The sequence below is a fragment of the Leptinotarsa decemlineata genome, unplaced genomic scaffold (assembly GCF_025532065.1).
Source record: "Leptinotarsa decemlineata unplaced genomic scaffold, Ldec_3_MD MMD2_tig00026282_RagTag_RagTag, whole genome shotgun sequence".
Lineage (NCBI taxonomy): Eukaryota > Metazoa > Arthropoda > Insecta > Coleoptera > Chrysomelidae > Leptinotarsa > Leptinotarsa decemlineata.
The window spans coordinates 12571478-12590378 of NW_027412668.1; positions in this window are offsets into that span (position 1 = coordinate 12571478).

Consider the following 18901-nt stretch of genomic DNA (forward strand, 5'->3'; position numbering starts at 1 on the left):
GCATTCCAGAAGATTGAGTATAAAACTTTTACTTTCCAAATGTAACACGCCCAATTATTGGAAAAAATCAAGAACCCAATATATTGCTTTGCTGACGACAGCACACTTGTCTAGTTATTCCATTCGGATTCTAGGATATCGGCCACGGAGGCACATCTTCACCTGCAGCAGGAGGTTGCATATCTTAATGAGGATCTAGAAGTGATTTAGAATTGGGGTGAAAGTATCCAGGTTCAATTCAATGCCACAAAAGCCCAGGTATCGGTTTTCTCCAAGAAAATGAATGTCTCCGAACCGGATATAATAATATCAGGTCAGACAATTTCACTTTCTGCTTCGATAAGTTTGTTGGGGTTAAAATAGATACAAACATGTCTTGGCACTATCATGTCGCTGGAATTGCAAAGGCTGCTTCTCAAAATCTCTGTTCCGAAGCAGAAAACTGTACACACCTCAGCAACTTTTGATGCTTTATAAAGTTCAGATCAGACTTCTTTGGAGTATTGTTCTCATGTATGAAGCTGCTGGATTCCATCCAGTAAAGAGCCATCCGCCTGATTGGAGACGCAAACATCACGTGCAACCGTAATAGCCTGGAACATCGAAGAAAGGTATCTATAGATACTTTCACGGGAGGTGTTCAAGTGACTTGGCACATTTGATTCCACCAAGAGCGGTACATATCAGAAATACTCGACGGACTGTGGCTGCTCATCGTTTTGAGGTTCAACATAGTACACCTCGAACTTCAGTGCTTAAGAGCTTTTTCATCTGGAGAACTGCGTTTATGTGTGATAAACTTCCTGAGAACGTTTTTCCAAATGGATTTATTCTCCAGCCATTCAAATCCAATGTGAATCGGTACTTTCGCACAGGCACCGCTCTGAGAGCGCCTTAAAGATTTTCCTGTAGTGCTTGTGTTTTGGGAAAGGTTCTTTTCAGCTGGTCAATGTGACCACTCTTACTCCTTGAAGTTGGATAGACCTGGTTCAATGTTTGTTTTCGAGATTTTTTAGAAAGACTGAAGTCGATAATTAATATCTACCTTATTATCTCTGAAAATTACTTTCCGACAGCGGAAAGTGTGAATACTGCTTGGCCAAAGGTTTCAATTTAAAATTTTATCACCTGGTTGTTTATAAAAAATGTGCAGACATAACATTGGAAGATAATACATAATAATAAAAAAGATGATACAAGATGCCATATTTCACATTCTTTCTAACTGAAACACTTTTCAAAGGTTGAGATTTTCAATAATCTTTTTCAGAATGACAAATAAGTTACGGTAATTCTTAAAATACCTGGAAATTTACCAAATTTTGTAATTTCTTTCTGACATATGAATGATGATAATGAACTCTCTTCCATTAGAATGACTATTTCCCAATGAATACTCACGATCGGAATCTAAAAATATAGCCCACGAAATAGTCTTGTTTCCAATCCTTCCTGCAATATTGTGATAGTCGACCTTTAAAAATCCAGCGTGCGCTCCTGATCGAAACCCCTATTATATAAAATTCGAGGGGAACTGGAGATAACTCAAGTTGAGCAGCTCGTGCTGAAATTTCTGTTCCTTTACATTGTTCAAATGTATTTTCGGAACTGTGAACTATTGGGGTGATTTATTAGATAATGGAACTACAAGACATAAAAATGTCAAAGCTATTAAGATTTTTTTTGGTTACCTAGTTGAATGAATTTCGAAAATATATAAACTTACATGAGTTGTTGAAAGAGAAAGGTCAAGTGCTCTTTATGAGTTTATTTTGCAATTAAAAGATGCCCTTTCAGCGATGGAAAGATAAAAGAGTTTATATCATTTTGTGTTATGAACTAGTTCAATACTTTGAAACTTTTTATTTCTCTTTAGATATTTTTCTTTTCTCTAAAATGAACGACCATAGATTAAAAATTTCACATTGTCATTCATCGATTTTACACAACATAACGAGTGTTTTTTTGAAGGTGATTGACAATGTTTCGTGATGAATTTCACTAGTTCGGACTTCCATTGTCTACTATATAAATTGATTTGAAATCCCTGAAACAAATATAACGAGTGTTTGTTGCAATTTAACATTTGCTACATGCTTTTTGACAGCCATACAAGTGTTTTTAATCATCTATCAGTAGTGTTTTTTAAAACTCAAAATGTGTTTTTGTGGCTTTGATTATACAAAGTATGTTTTTAGTTCCTGAAGAAGTGCTAATATAGTTTCGAAAGCTTGAACAGAAAAAAGAGTTCTCATTTTTTATTGTCTCCGACTTCAATACCTGTTCCAAAAAAGTGTACCTGTTTTCTCAACTTAGTCAGTCCAGATAATACCTTCCATCCTAAAGAACAAATTAAATTAAAATGAATAACTGAAATAATCAATTTCATTAAGCAATTGAATGTGACATGAAATTGAAATAATACGAATAAAATAATCAAGATAAATGATGAAAATGAACACAGAGTAGAAATAAAATAAAAATAAGCAGAAACTTTAAAATTAAAAAAGAAATTAAAATAAATCAAAAAAGAGTTCAAACCAAATTACTTCAAGACGTTTTGATTGTTAGTACCCACAACCGTCTTCGGGTGATGACTGGACTATTCCTCCGAGAGATGATTATTTTTAGGTATTCTAACGCTTTCACCTATCCCCTCTTCCCTCTATCCGCTTCGTTGTTTTTCGCGTGATTACACGTTTCCATATGTTGCGTATCTCTACCCTAGCTTGTCCAAATGCGTCGTAGGATAACATATATGCAGCTTCTTTGAACTTTCTCTCAAACCAGTGGTCCTTCCTTAGGACCACTTGATGTTATGTTGATGAGTCGAAACATGCTCTGCTATTCCTGATTTGCTGGTTTCTCGCTGTGTGTTTCTCTTGTGCTCGGCAATGCAGACTTTCAATGGCCTCTCAGTTTCACCGCACACTCACAGGGTATCCAGTAAATATAATTCTTGGAATCGCTGTCCGCGTTTGATGGCCTGGTTTTCTTGAGGCTGCTACGGATAGTGTTTCTGGATCTGAATCAGGTTTTGATGTTGTACTTGGACTCAATTCTTTTCATCCTTTGCGACAATCCTCTGACGTAGGAAAGAGCAAACACTGGTTTTGGCAGTTTCTCTTCCTTGTGAAGCTCTTGCTGTCTTCCAGCCAAAATCTGTTCCACCATCACTTTGAAGTAACCATTCCCTTGAAGGTCTTTTTTGATGATGCCTAGTTTCTTCTCGAGTCCTTTCTTCGTATTACAGAGCCCGAAAGCACGATCCACTCGAGTCTTGATGATTCCTCTTTCGGTAGATTGATGGTGGTTGGATTCGTGCGATTCAGATACTGCACGGTGTGAGTGGGTTTTCGGTATGCAGATATTTCCCACTCACTGTGTGATAACATAAAACAAAAATGCGAACTCAACATTCAAAGTGTTTCATTACGTTACACAAAACCTACGCAATTTCAACTTTTCTTCATCAAGGGTGCTGCATCGGTTTGTGATGCCAACTTGAATTCATTTTTTTTTGAGAGATAGTTTTAATTTTGCGATAACTTCTAAAATATCAACATGAATTGTACGGTGTGAAAGACAATTATATGCATACATATAATGCTTGGGGTATCTAATGTATTCAAATGAAATTTTGTATTATTTGGACAGTGTATAGAACCGCAAACGATCGCAACACGCTATACAAGGTTTCTCAAGCGTTTCCATACTGATATGGATTAATCTGAAAAGGATTAATATTGTATCCGTCTTTAAGGCTTTTCAATTATCAAATTACATGTGAGCATTTTTCAAGAAATCAATATGGGTAGAGTAAGTTACCGCGAAATTTCCCTGACCTATGAAACAAAAACAGTATGTAATGAATTGTTTTGCTTCATCTCAAAGAGATAAGGCAACGTCTAGCAATTAAAACTGCACAACGGTATTTTCCTTTTGAATAATATTTCATTTCGCATTCGATATTCAAACATTTTATAGATGTTCAGTACAATTCCATGACATATTCAGTGATACATATTCCTCGTACTGGATGAAGGACAATATTATGTTGAATATGCATTAGCACTACCAATGTTAAACCACATAGTTCGTTAATGTCAGCCATTGTTTACGGCTGATTGTGCTTGAGGTTAGAGGCGTTTTACCTCCAATTAAATATTGATTATATTTTATGATCAGACAAGAGAGTAAATGGTCTCAGAAGAATCGATTCCTATAATAAAAAATGGAAGTAAATGAGTTGTATTTAACTTATACAGTCCAAAATTGCTTGTTACCATCAGATAAAGAAACAAAAATGTAAACTAATTGAATAGAACTGACCGATACTTGATGAAAATCCATATTAAAAAACTAATTAATACAGTTTATTGTATGATTTGCAATATAAAGGGTTTTACAAAAACCACGACACGTGTTTCGCTATACAATAGTCCTCTTGAGTCCGCTTGAGAAAGCTATTGTATAGTGAAACACGTGTCGCGGTTTTCGTAAAAGGCTTTATAGTGAAAATCATACAATAAACTGTATTAATTAGTTTTTCAAAAATGTAGAAAAAGTATAGTGAAGTTTGTGAAGTTATCAGTATTTACTGGTACTAAAGACGGTACTACAGATTAGGGGACAAGTTGAATTACGAAATCGAATGATGGGTTCGTGTTCATTTCGGCCTCACATGCAAACGATTTCATATAACCATAAAGAATCAAAAGAAGAGTACTGATAACAAATGTAAATCTTTTTATATAACTCATTACCACCGATTTGTGACTGTTTTACATTGGTATTTATTGAAACCATTTCGTTGCGAGCTGAAAATGAAACTCCTTAGAAAATGATCCAGAAAATATTTCGTCTTGTTCCTGTTCATTAAAATATTTATTTGACTTCAAATTCCAGAAACATGGATGTTGCCGATGTGTTTCGATAAATTCCACCCAAAATCTCTCACTATCCACATTACCTACTATTGAAATTCTACAACTAGGTTGGAATGAGTGTACAAACAATGATATTTATAATATCTATCGGATATACTGCCGTGTCGTTCAATATATTTTAGCAAACCTCTGCTACCAAACTACACGACCAAGTTGAACTGTCGAACTATAGATCATTCAAAATAAGCTATACTCCACTCCCTCTTGGGTCGATGTTGTGAGCTAAACACAAGTACATTGTTTATTTTAGTAGTCATTAATAAGTATGTATTTCTTCTGATTCTTCAAGTAAATTGGGGATCATTTGTCGATAATATTTTTTTCTCGACTCTAGTAAATATGAGCGATTCAGAATCAGTTTTATACCATCAGTGTATCTTATGTAAGTTGTGGGCAAAGTTGAAGTTGTACTGAATACTATTTTAGGATTGAAAGATTATTTAGATGAATGAAAGTCATAAATGAATAAGTTGAAAATTAGGAAAAATATCTCCCTTATTTCAGCTATTTTGTATGATTGGAAAACCTTTAACAAATAGGTTTTATAAATATAAAGAAATGAACTTTAAACATTCAAGCCAGTCTCAGATATACCTACACAGTAGATTGAATGAACTGACGCCTATCAGAAAACAACTACTCCCCTGGCTAATACCACGAAGGGCGTTGGATTATATCCGACAGGCGTCAGTGCAGTCATCTTCTCAGAAAATTTCCTGCATATGCAATTGGCAATACAAATGAAATATTCGAACCTCAATTTTGGATCGGGCACACTTGCAGACTGGTTTCGGGCTCATTAGCCACTCGTCAGTGCAAGAGAGTGGCCATCATCGACCTAAAGTCAATGATATTATATAATTGAAAATAGGAATTCTTTCAGAGTATTTTATTCCTCTTCCTAAGTTGGAGCGAACAACAAAATGTCACTCCATCTAGTGGACAAGGTACTAACCAACTGCATATCCAAAATTTGTCCGATTCCTCTGAATAAGGAAGAAAAGCTTTCTTATTAGTCAGTGGGCTATGCTTGAAGACTGGTAGTAAACAAATCTGAAGAAATGAACTTTAAACGTTCAAGCCAGTTTCGGATATACCTACACAATAGGTTGAATGGACTGGGGCCTATCAGAAAACAACTACTCCCCTGGTTAATACTACGAAGGGCGTTGGATTATATCCGAACGTTTAAAGTTCATTTCTTTAGATTTGTTTACTGCCAGTCTTCAAGCATAGCCCACTGACTAATAAGAAAATAGGTCTTACCAAAAACAAATCTGCATTACTCTAACTTTGCTCGCCTGAAACCCAATTAATTAACTGCCAACGAAAAAAATTATTTTGGTATAATAAGACCAAATTCAGATATCATAAGCTAGCATAAAAATATCAATACAAATCAACATTTAACATCAGAAACCAAGTTTTAGAAATTCAAACTAGTTTTCAAAAATCGGAAAGCTGTTATAATTCCTGAGAATAAGTGAGATCACCTTTGAAAATTCACTAAATCCAAAAAATATACACTCAGCAACAAGATGGATTTGTTGGTAAACAATTTTCATTTTTAACCAATGTCTCCAGCTCCTCTAACATTACTTGTGCAGTTCTTGATTCTTTTTGTTTCCTTTGACCTTTCTTATGGAATAGTATTTCTTGAACCCACTCTTGTTTTTGCAATACTTAGAACTTCTGGGATTTCAATTTCAATGGGTATTTCTTTTTTAATCAAATATGCTTCATGTTATTCGCCCCCCCATGCCCCCTCCCGGGTTGAGTGCCCTGAAGTAGAAGCTCCCCCCTCCCCAGCTATTTAGCGAGGAGAACCTACTACCCCACTCCATCCACCCCCGCTCTCCGAGCGGTCCTCAACTTACTGATGGGCACTTCAGCAAGATTGACATCTGACCTCTTTTGGTCGAAAGTCAGCCTTTAGGTGCTATTCTTTCGCGATCGGTAAAAAGTGATTTGTCTGACTATTCCTAACTGAATTTCTGCATGGGGGCCCCCAAAAACTAACCGGCGGCTATTGTTATTAACGTCGGGCGTTCCTCAGTGAATCTAAGGATAATTGGATCGCGGTCGAGTTGTTCTGTGGTGAACTAACTGTAAGAAAATCTGGTTAGTATGCTTACCGGAGTCGCCTGACGGCGTAGGGGCGGTCGTTGGTTCTGCTTAGTCGGCCTTGGATGTTTGTCCCTTTCTCGGAACCTGGGGTCATCCATGTCCAACGCATCGTGTAGATCGCGTAGCGCTGGATTGTTGTGCGATCTGATTCTATCGAACACGCTTTCTGCGTGTTTTCTCATATACACGTCCACATATTGCGTGTTCAGGTCTAAGTCTCTGTATATGTATCTATTTGGAATATAGTACGGCGCGTTTACGGCGGCCCTTACGCTCGCGTTCATAAACGACTGTATCTGCTTCCTGTATGTCTGTGCGCACTGGCCCCAGGCAGTGCAGGCATACAGAGTTATGGGCATGAGGACGGTTTTGATCATTAGCAACTTCACTTTCAGCCCCATGTTGCTTCTGCGTCCTATGATAGGTGCCAGTCGTTGTCTGGCGTGTCTAGCCATTCCAATTCTCTATTGTACGTGAGACTGAAATGTTAATTTCCTGTCTAAGATGACCCCCCCAAGTATGTCGCTTTACTGGTCCACGGAATCTCTTGTCCGTTGAAGGTGACGTTGCCTTCCGGTTGTACCAACCTGCGGGTGAACAGTATCGCCTGACTCTTGTCAGGGTTTATACTGATCTTCCACAGGTTGGCCCACCCCTCTAATCTGTCTACCTGTTGCTGCAGGTATCTTGTAACATACACTTGGCTTGTGGATCTTGCCAGCAGGGCCGTGTCGTCTGCGTAGAGCGCCAACTTTTAAAGCTGTTCTCCGGCTTGGGCACGTCCGCTGTATATACGGAAAAGAGGTGTGGCGAAAGGACTGCTCCTTGCGGGATCCCTGCTTCCAGCAATCGAATTGTAGATGTTATTCGCAGAGAATATAGCTTTATACAGTGTCACCGATAAAGTCCGCATCAAATGGGAAACTTTTTTATTTATCGTTTTATGTGAAATTTGATTTTGGCAGTAGATTTTGCTTAAGAAATGATGTCAAATGGCATCTACAAAATAGGTCACGTGATTTCCTTAACCTGTCAAAATTGACATTTAAAAAAAGAAACATCGAAAAATGACATTATTCTTCAAAATATCCAAAAATATCAAAGGATAAAAACATTTTCTTTTGTAATTTTATACCCACATACCAAGTTTCAAACCCATAATAAGTATTTTATATTTTCACTATTTTTCCGCATTCCTGCTTTTTCTACTTATCAAAATTTAAGCACACCTATACTAAATCATTTATTTTAACTAAACTCGTCACCGAATTTCTTTTTTTGTAATATAATAATATTTTAAGAGCCTCTTTGATGTTAAAAACAAATTTTGAAAAATAAAAGTTGTCAAACTTGATGCAAAGTTCATCTAGTTTCAACGGGGCTTTCAAAACTATACAGTACTTGAGTTTTTTAATGAGCAAATGGCCTCACAATATGAATTAGAACAAAATGGAACATTAGGAAACATCATTTCATGATTCTTGAAGCCCATTCAATAAAAGAAAAAAACTCATGGTATTTACATTTACCTACTCCGCTAACAACACTAATTTAAAAAAACTGGGTAGGCTGTGAAAAAATATGAAACTACATAATGTGTTTTAGAAAACGTCACTGTCACTGAATAAATTAATGCCCGTTAGTTCAATGTAATGTATGAAAATTAAAATAATATGTTATCTTTACAAGAAAAAATTGAAATTGTGCTAATTTGTGGTGAAAACACATTGCATCGACAAGTGGCTGATATTTTTAACGCAAGACATCCTGGTAGACATGTACAGCAATCCACTGTAAGTAGGATTTAAAAAAAAATTTAAACTGACTGGTTCAGTTGAAAATACTTTTAAAAAACGTCATAATCCATCACGCAATAATGATGAGGTTCAGTTGGCTGTCTGCCTGGATGTTATCGAACAGGGAAAATCAAGTATTACCAATATTGTAGATAGAACTGGCGTTAAAAAAGAAAGCGTAAGAGCAATTTTACATAAAAATAAATTCAAACCCTACAAACCCAAATTTATAAATACGTTAAAGGAAAGAGATTTCGATGTTCGACTAGATTTCTCTTTCTGGTACCAAGGAGAAGTAGAATTAAACAGAAAATTTCCTTACAAAATCCTATGGACCGACGAAGCTACCTTCACATCGAACGGCGTAGTCAGTTTCCAGAATTGTAGGTGGTGGGCTCAGGAAAATCCTCATTTTGTGATAGAATGTCGGGACCAATATTCATTTAAAACAAATGTGTGATGCGGTGTTTTAAATAATCAGGTAATGGGACCATTCTTTTTTAGACACAATTTAACACAATTTAACACAGGATTATTTGCAATTTCTAAATACTGAGATCAGTGATATAGTGGACAATATGCCGGTTGAAATAAGACACAATCTGTGGTATCAATGTGACGGGGCTCCTATTCATAGTTCAAGACAAGTCAAAGAGAAACTATTAGAAATGTTTAGGGGCAAAGTTATTGGGCGAAATATGGAGCAAATATGGCCGCCTAGGTCGCCAGATTTAACCCCACTAGATTTTTTCTTGTGGGGTTACTTAAAACAAATCGTTTATAAACAAAGACCTTTTCGTGACGTGAATCACCTAGAAACTGTTATTAGAAACTTTATTTTGATCATAAACCCTGTGAGTATCAGCAACTCAATAAAAGATGTATCAAGAAGGACAATTATCTGCATAGAACGCGATGGAAGACATACAGAAATGTAGTGTATTTAATGTCGTGAGTCTTTTTTTCGTGTTTTTTTGCTATTAGGTATAGGTACATGTTTATTTTCAGTTCCTTTTAATTAAGATTAAATTCCACTGTATTTTTTGTTAAAAAAACAATAAACACTCTAAGATATTGTTTCCTAATATTCCGTTTTGTTCTAATTCGTATTGTGAGGCCATTTGCTCATTAAAAAACTCAAGTACTGCATAGTTTTGACAGCCCCGTTGAAACTAGATGAACTTTGCATCAAGTTTGACAACTTTTATTTTTCAAAATTTGTTTTTAACATCAAAGAGGCTCTTAAAATATTATTCTATTACAAAAAAAGAAATTCGGTGACGAGTTTAGTTAAAATAAATGATTTAGTACAGGTGTGCTTAAATTTTGATAAGTAGAAAAAGCAGGAGTGCGGAAAAATAGTGAAAATATAAAATACTTATTATGGGTTTGAAACTTGCGGTGTGGGTATAAAATTACAAAAGAAAATGTTTTTATTCTTTGATATTTTTGGATATTTTGAAGAATAATGTCATTTTTCGATGTTTCTTTTTTTAAATGTCAATTTTGACAGGTTAAGGAAATTACGTGACCTATTTTGTAGACGCCATTTGACATCATTTCTTAAGCAAAATCTACTGCCAAAATCAAATTTCACATAAAACGATAAATAAAAAAGTTTCCCATTTGATGCGGACTTTATCGGTGACACTGTATATAGTGAAAATATTTCGAAAATTGATTAGGTAATTTTTGAGTTTATATTCTCCCTCCATAAGTTCAGGTATGCCAATTTACAGTTTTCTGTAAAACCCGTAATATAAAATTTGTGCTAGGAAATCAATATTTTCCTTTCGGCAATCTAATGCAGATCTCAGTCGTAGTTAGATCAATCAAATATGTAAACAAAGAAAGTAACAAATGTCCAAATTTTTCAAACAGTCATTTTTTCAAAGCTCATATATGAGGGATACGTTTCCTGCAACAGAAATTCAAATGGAAAATTTATATTTAGAAATTGCCTGCACTGTTCAATGATTTTATGTGCAATTTGAACGGAACAAATATACTTGAAACGCAAACCACAACACTGATAACATCATTCAACGAGAAAAACCCACACCGCGAGATATCTCGTGTTTGCACATTGCATTTTTCTGTAATGGACGCATAGAGGTCAACATTTATTCAAAACGGAAAAAAAACTCATTTGAATCAACTATAGAATTATTTTTCTTTGTTTTTGAAAATGAAAAGAATTTTTATAATTATGAACTTGCGTGAATTTCGTAATTTAATTGGAAAGTGGAAATTCATTATTAAGGGCTTAATTTATATGTGGAACCACCACTACCATCGAAAGTACACATTAAAAATTGAAATGAGTTTCCCGTTGACTGTTAACATAGACAGAAGCTATAAAGCTATATCAAAATTGTAATCCACGAATATACCATAAACTTTAAGTGCATGTACATATGAAAGCTTTGTTAGTTTCGAAAGTCAAACTAAAAGTGTATTTCCGTTGAAAATTTTATTAAGTTCAGAGTAGATTTTGAGTTTTTCTTAAATCGGTAATACTAGATCAATACATTGGCAATGACCTGAAGACCATAATCTACCAATTTACAAAATGTAAAAGTATTGTAATCAGCCTAGCCAGGTGTGTTCTTTGAACCCCAAGAACTTGAAGTTACCACAAAATGAACAGAAATGATAGTTTATGTTCAGATTGTGAGAAATCTAAAGAAAATTGAAATGATGAAAGACCAATCATATAGTAAATATAAAATTCGAGAGAATGATTGCCAAAATCAGGTGATGTAAAATTCTTTAAATGTTAATCAAAAGAAAAACATATAGAAGGAAAATTATAACTGGTGAATCCTCCCTTTTCACCATCAAGAGTTGTTACCTATGCCACCTACCTAAATAACTAGGAAGCTATAGTCGAAGAAAACGGTACCGTGCACATTTAAAGTTGACGGCACACTCTCTACGTGGACTGTAGACTTGGCGTTTCGTATTGGATAATTTTTACTAACCAAATTTTATGATTGGCTGACGAGTTATAAAATCAAATTTGAAGTCATGTTACGGTGACGAATAGAAATCGGGGAATGCGGCGATGGTTATTGCCGTAGTGTTCAGTTCAGGAACTTATCGCGATTTGAGTGTTGAAATTTGATGTTGGTGCAGTTATAATTACTTAAAATTTTTGTTATCTGTTCAAAATGTTGCGTCCTTGGACAAGTACTAAAAGTAATAACGAGTGTGATAACGCAGACTTTTTCCAGTGTAGTGATTCCAATAGCGATGGTGAACAATGCAAAAAAGAGATACCAGTGAATGAGATTCGGATGCATTTGAATATTGAAACACAGAGAGTATGTTTTCAATATTTATAAGAATCTACATGTGAAGTTTGGTTTCGAGAAAAACACACTATTACAAGCAATATCAGATTTGACCAAACTTTTTTTCTCAACTGTACGTACAATAGTTAAAAACAAACCTTATGAACGCAAGACGCGATTTGACACAGGATTACCAAAATCTTTACATGTTCATCTTTTTAAAAAAAATCTGTTTAAAATCTGTTTTTCCGTTAACCAGCTGTCGCACCCCTACGAACGACAACCCTCAGAAGTCGAAACTTGTGCGAGCTAAGGATTAACGAGGTTTTACCTTTTAACGTCTTGGACGATAGCAAGTGAAGATCGATCGTTCAGACTAGGGCTTGAACCACCGACCAACACGGCAGTCAATTCGAGTGAGTGAACAAAGCACCCACGCCGAACCGCTCGAAAAAAACAATATACGACTGTTACAAAAGCAATGATATTCCTACAACTGAAATCATAAGGAATAAATTGAATACTTCCGGTCATAACGTGAGCTGCTGTGATAAAACTCTTCAGAATTGGACAAAGAAACTAGGATTCGAATTTAAAATGATAAACAAACGTCAAGCAGTTATGGAAAGCAGAGGAATAGTGGAATTGCATAACAACTACTTACTTAGAACAAATAACTGAATATAGACAAGAACAACGGCACATTTTCTATTTAGACGAAACTTGGTATAACACTCACGACACAGTTACGAAAAGGCGGGTTGATGGTTAGAGAATATGTACGCCTAACATGCCTGCAAACAAAGTATCGCAACTAATCTATCGCATTGCGGATGAAGTAAAGGATGGGTTCCGAATTCTTTAAAATTATGTGGAAAAAACCTTGAGGACTGCAATGTTGACTATTATAAGAACATGAAAGCTAATATTTTCGAGGAATGGTTTGAAAACACATTGATCCCAAATTTGGATGCGAATAGTGTAATAGTTCTTGACAACGCTTCCTCATTCGCGACAGCTCATCAAAGGACCGAATGAAAATTCGAGGAGAAATGAAATACAGAATTTTTTTATGGATAACAATTTATATTTTGAAGATTACTATACCAAAAACCAACTACTTGAAGTTTTACAGACAAAAACATTTGAAAAAGTATATGCCCATGAAAGTATTGCTGAAAAGTATGGACACAACATACTGAGACTTCCCTTTCTATTTTTGTGTTTTCAATACCATCGTGTTGATTTGGGAAAAATTGAAACAAAGCATCAGGCGTAAAAATAATTTTCCAAAATTTGATAGGAAAGTAATCGAGCTAATTGAAGAAGTATCTAATATTATCGAAGAAGAGTGGAAGAAAAGGATTAAAAAAGTAATTTTAGTTGAAAAAGACTATATGGAGATTGGACATTTCCATATTAATGGTGGAAATAAATTCATTATTGATTTAAATGACGACAGTGATAGTGAAACAGAGAATACGGAAGAGGAATTATTCGAATATAGTTAGTGAAGTGTTTTTGAAGCGATCGATTGTATATTAATGAGAAATAATCAGAAATGATTATTGAATAACGAAATTAGTAAGTTCCCTAACTATATTATTAAAGGGGTGCTGTTCGAAGGTAGGTTGCATTATATCTAAAATATAAACCTTTCAGTTGCATTCTATACTTGTTTTTTTTTGTACTTTGATATGTGAAAATTGTTCCAAATGTCTTTGGAGCAATTGCAAAATTCAATTCTTTGCTCATACGAGTTTTTTGTTCATATTCCATTTCCTAGAGGACAAATCAACTACCGTTTTTTCTCACGAATGATTGATTATTCTGCATATTCAAGATAAAACTATTTTGTTTCTTGTCAAATAGATTCTGGAATTTTTGAATATGGATTGAGTCGTTGCTCACTTAACAATCAGTAATAACATTTACAACTTCGATTTTGATCAAATTGTTTAGATAATTTCGAGAAAATATCATCTGACAACAACACTGCTTGTTTGCATGTCTAGATATTTCAGAAATCATTTTACTTCCATATGTCCATGAGTTTCATTATAATTTCTGGTTGTTCCTTGATCAGACTTCTTATTTGTCATACCTGAAATATGATGATTATAGATTACAGTTAATTTGCATTTTTTCTTCCAACCAAATCACTGTCATAAATTTTATAGATATATACGTCTTCACCGATTTTATCAAATATGCTACCAGCTGCCCAACCAGGATGTAATACAAATATATCTATGTCTCTAATCTTTAACTGTAATTAATTGGATTCCATTAAATGCTTGCTATCATTACTTCTCTCTATATTTTCAAGTCTGTTTGGATCTCACCATATTCTCAAAAAGAACAGTGGAATATTTACTAGTAGCAGAGTACTTAATAATATCAATGAACATTTGAAATATGTTTGTTTCACAGTGCTCTGTGTTTCATTAAAATATGATCAAAAGATTCCGCAGCATTTTCAGTAGCTTCATTCTACTTTAAAATGATGTGGTGAATATATTTCATTTGTCACCATCCCTACATACTGAACCTAACAAAAAGTCCGAACGCGAAAAACTCAAAAATATCAAATAAATTTCCATACGGTGTTCACCAATAGACAGAGTGGTTTAAGAGAAATATTAATGTTTAATTCATTGTTGTTTTGTATGAATTGGTTTAAATATGACTCATATTATATGAGACGTTATCGGGAGGGAGATGTTACCCATGAGAAGGCAGTTAGTTTTTATCGAAAAAGATGGCTAGTATCTTCGAGAGAAAATACGCAGACTCTATCCAAACGATGTTAGGTTGTTCTGATTATAATTGGTGTCCTTGGTGAAATGATGCCCTCTCTAGTCTCGAAACTCAGTTTCATACCGGATTCATACCGGAAAGTTTGGCCGGACAAATGCAGAAGGCTGTCATTCTTGGTTCATTGCGTCTACTCAGGGCACATGCTCCTCAGACCCAGTGATCACTCACCCTACGGGTGGGGAGTGATCAATGGGGTTTCATAGACATTGCCCTAATGAAGCAATTTTCTAGGCCTTGAAGGTTTAGAAATAAACGTTCATTTATAACCCAATTCTTCTTCATATTCCTCGATCTTTTGTTTTTTTTTTCCAGTCCATTACATCTAACAGTTTTATATCTTCTACAACACTGTTCATAGTGTTCATCCATTATTAGCGAGGTCTTCCTTTTCACTTTTTAAAATAAGATTTTTGATTAGAAATTATTAGTCTATCTACCTTTATAATTCTTTTATCCCTTTGTTTGTTCTTCTTTGCCACCCATTTTCAATAAATCATCCTCATCTGACTTTTTCAATAGCCCTATTGACTATATTAGTGATATCAGCATTTAATACAGGGTGTTAATTAAGTATGTACCATAAATTTAACAGACGATTCTTTAGGTAATTTCAAGACGAAATGTTCATATAAACATGGGTCCGCAAATCCTTCGTTCTCAAGGTACAGGGTGTTAAAATAAAAATAAAAAAAAGTTATTCGTGAATATCTTGAATATCCTTTACCTAATTTTGTTGTAATTTGGCAATGGTACTTATAACATTAAGAAGCTAATTCATCCCGAACGTGATTCAATTTATTAAGTCCAGTAGCGTCTTGAGCGGGATTTGAACGAATATTTTTGACTTAAAAATGTAGGGAACTGATGACTTGTTTTTTCCAATAAGTCGTTGATATACAATAAAAAGAGGGTTGGAGAGAATATAGATCCCTGGGGAACACCAGCATTGATGGTGAAAGAATTCGAGAGCTTTTCATCCATATCCATGTTTATTCGTATCCTTCATCAATTCTTATCTTGAACATATTTTCCATGTTATCTCATCTTGTGTGTCTTCCAACGTCTTTTTTTAGTTTAGTCAATTCCGTTGGATAATGATAAAAATAATAATAACACTGACGAGACATTGGGTGACTAGTTGAATATGCATTAGTACTGTAAGCATTTCTTCCTTTCCTGAAACGTGACAGGTCAAAGCAACCTCAGTGATAAAATGAACTATAGGATAGAACATAAAAATAAATAAGGGACCGAAGATCACAAACCGAATACTTTATGAAATATTTGAAAAGCGATGAATCGTGATTCATGAATTCGTTCTATGTGTTATGTTTACCTGTCTAAAACAAGCTTATTCACTCACAAAGAAGTGAATCCAAAATTCAGAAAAACTTTTGTAGGGGTTTGAAATTTGCGGCAAGACCCAATGAGTTCAATTATATGGATCCGGCTTAATGAAGCCGGTACTTTTATGTCCGATGACAAGAATAGAATGCAACTCTGTCAAAGATTGAGAACCTGGTTCTCAGACATAAAGTATAAGGTTCACTCGTATCACCTTCCAAATAGTTCCGACAGTCCAAATATTTTGTATAGATCTTTTAGACAACGTAGGTCACCTCTGCTGTAGTTTAACAACTGTTCAGTGGCTTTCTTTGAAGTAACTATAAATGCTTTGGTTTGGGCCAGAAGTCTAAAACTCTTCTTGCAATTCCAACGTCTACAGTAGGAATAAGAAAATAAACTCCTTGAGAAAAGATTAACCGTACTTTTGAACATAGTTTGTATAGCTGTTGCTTGCGACTTCTATCACCTGAACTTTATTTTATCGGGTTTTTGAGATTTTTTTAGAACAAGAAGTTCCCATCTATCCTCATTGATATATGAGAAAATGATTTCACAAACTATAACCAAAGATTGAATCAAATCAACTGAAGAGTATTTTTGTAGGTTATATTCAACAGTTTTTTGAGGGCATTAACATAACTTTTTTGTATTCTGAAGATCCCTGATAATACCTATTTTTTGTCAAATATCTTCCATGTAGAGACAGTTATAGTTTTATTATATTATGTAATGCTGTTTTACGGGAAACAGATTTTACCACATTGATCATTTCATAATAACTGATCATCTCAGGACGAAAACTCAATTTTAAACAAATGTTAGAATGAACTAAATCATCAACTTGTTTTGGAAACCCCAATTTTCTGGTTGTCGGCTTAATGACAACATAAATTTCGTCGCACCCCTAACCTACACCAATGTGCTTGTTATAGTCAGATCGAAATAGATAATTCGTCTTAGCTCTCGTCTCTCTTGTGCTCATAATTATAATTGAGGCTTTTTCCCTGTCTGGGCCGTTCTCAGTTCTCACTCCACTGAGATGACAAATACGTGAAATGAGGATGCAAAAATAGACCATAAACGCTTTGAAATTCAGTACCGAATCTAGCAGAGATAAATGACTACGTAAGTCACATTCTAACCCTCGTCCTTTCCGTCTGTTCATTGCACAGAACGGCTCCTCTTTTGAAATATCGTACGTGCTTCACCAAAATGACGTGATTAGAAGTAATGTGACTCATATTTTCAAGGGACTGTGAAATGTTTGACCTCATTTAGTTTTTAAAATATATACCATTGTAGATTATAAGTGTTGGATCCAAAAGTTTGTCGTATTTTTTCAGCATATTTATCATGAGTTCATAAAAGTAGGTATGTCGAATAGAACACCCCTTGTGCATTATACAGTGTGTAAAAGCCAAATGGAATAAATTCATTATTTCGGTTACTGTACATATTAAAAAAATCCCGAAACACGTCAAATGTAAACTATAATTTGACATTCTTTAACGTAAAAATGCCACCTCTATCTTCAACCCCCTTCGAATGACAGGTAGGTACAACTCCCAATTTTTCAAATGAGAAATATGGGTTTGTGATATAAGTCTCTTCATTCTCTATTCAAAAATTGTGTCGCTTTCAAGTATCGCATGTGGTTACCGAAATCCAATAAAATACACTCAAAAACTAAAAAGTAATACGAAACGTAATGAAATGTAGAATACGAAAAAGAACTATGGATGGTAACGAAGTGGATGTTCAAAATGTTCACCGCGAACGTCTTGGCAACATCCTAATCTCAAATAAAACTGTATTCTAACATTATTTAACATATCAGGTGTGACCGACCTAATTGCAAGCGATATTCGTTCTTTTAAGTCATTCAAATCTGAAGGTTCAGTTTTGTACACATTGCTCTTTACATATCCCCATACAAAGAAATCTAATGATGAAAGATCAGGTGATCACGCTGGCCATTCAATCGATCCTCACCTCCCTATCTACCGATTGGGAAATGTTGTATCGAGATATTGCCGGACACTAACTTGGTAATGGTGTGATGCTCCATCCTGCTGAAATCATATCGTATTCACTGGAACTCGAGGGTTTCTTGGATCAGGATTTAAATTTGCTAAACTTGTAATCACATCATTTTGTTTTCCTCAATGAAAAAGGAACCAATGATATGGTTTCCTACCATCCCTGCCCAAACATTAACCTTTTGAGGGTATTTCGTGTTTTCTTCTCTCATCCAGTGAGGATTTTTCGTTCACCAGTAGCGGCAATTTTGCCGATTAGCATGACCGTTAAGAGACAAAGTACACTCATCAGAAAGCATAACGTCTTCTATGGATCAAATTGTTATCCAACATGCCCATCATTTGTTCACAAAAATTAGTTCTTTTATCAAAACTGTCTTTCATGAGCTCATGAGTAGTTATCATGAGCTCATGATAACTACTCTGTCACACATGACCAAGCTCGCGAAACTGCTTCTCTATTCTGCTTACCTATTGTTCCCTGAGATATGGGCGGTAAATTATGAAATATCTCATGAAACAGGCGA